We start from the raw sequence: 1,580 nt of genomic DNA on the forward strand, positions 1-1,580 counted from the left end.
ATGTGGATATTCAGCCCCTTCCTGAACTTTGAAAATTAATTTCTCTTCTTTAAAGCTACCTAGATTGTGGCACTTTTGATACAGCAGCTTTAGAAAAGTAAAACAGATCCTACTGAATATATTGATCCTCTTGGCTTTGTTGACTACTGATTAATATCACATGGTTTTATTCAGCAAATTTAGATGCAGTGCTAATTCCTAAGTGAAAACACAGCATTCTCAATATGACAATGACCTACTCTCATGAAACTTATTCATGCAAAAAATAAATATGAGCAATTTCTCATAGATATACTGCCATGAAGATAACACATCATAATAATATTAATGTGAGAATGTTTTTAATAAGTCAAGAAAGACATTTTTCTCAGCACATGATACTCATCCTGATAATTTAATTGTGTCAACAGAATATTCCGATAACAAAATAAGGAACACTTAAGTTCTTGACTAAAATGAAATCTCTGATCAAATTAATTTCACACACTCCACACAGGGAGGGGATCATTGTTTCACTCTTGGTGTTATAGCTAGAGTCTGCAAATTACACTTTATACCAACAGAAATTGAGGGGATATTTTCAGTATTATTTAAATTATATTGTCATCTTTTCAGTAGGGTACATTAAAGGTAACCAAACTATAAGCATCCCTTAGTCCATCCCTTAGTAGAGGTGATGACTATTTAGAGGTGTGGATGGGTACCGGTGGAAATGGTCTTATTTGCAATGCATTTGGTAAGCCGAATTGATATCATAAATGTGGGGTAGCAAAATGTATATGCACCAATAAAAGTTTAGATAAGTGCAATATAGACATTTTCAACAATGGTAAGAAAAGTTAAAACTTTTATAGAGCTTTAGGGTTTACACAGTGTCCCTCAAGTATTATTTACTGTAATCCTCTCAATATAAAACAGTTACATTAAGAAAAGTTTCCCTGATGGTACAGTGGGTTAAGTGGGGGCTTGCTAGCCTCAGTGTCAGTGGTTCAAACCCACCAATCACACCACCAAGGGACCACAAGAGTGACTGTTCCTGTAAAGATTTCATCTCAGAAAGTGCGGAGACGTTCTTCTCTGCCCCATACGGTTGTGTGCCTCAGAATAAACTTATTGGCAAGATTTTGTTTGTTTTAGTTTTTAAAATAAGGACAGAGTTGGAGGGCTTGTTTTACCCAACTTTAGTACCTACTGTACAGCCACAGTGGTCAAAACAGTGTAATATTGGCATACTGATCGATATTCAGACCAATGGAAAAGGATTGAAAATCCAGAAATAAAATCATCAGCATACAGAAAACTGATCTTCAATAAGGGCCCCAAAAATATCCAATAGGAAGTGAATGCCCTCTTCAATTCATGGTGCTGGAAAAAATGGACATATAGCTGCAGAAAAATGAAGCAAGACCCTTATCTCACTCCATACAGAAGAATCCTCACCACCCACCCCCCCATTATCATGACCCTAATTCTAGCTTACAAATCTGACTAGACCAGAGCATGTATGTGGGTACAGATAAGAGCTGGAAACACAGGGAATACAGGACAGATAAACTCCTTGGGACCAATATTGTGAGTAG

This window comes from Echinops telfairi, unplaced genomic scaffold (assembly GCF_000313985.2).
Source record: "Echinops telfairi isolate 266 unplaced genomic scaffold, ASM31398v2 ScPeMD7_6;HRSCAF=24_0, whole genome shotgun sequence".
Lineage (NCBI taxonomy): Eukaryota > Metazoa > Chordata > Mammalia > Afrosoricida > Tenrecidae > Echinops > Echinops telfairi.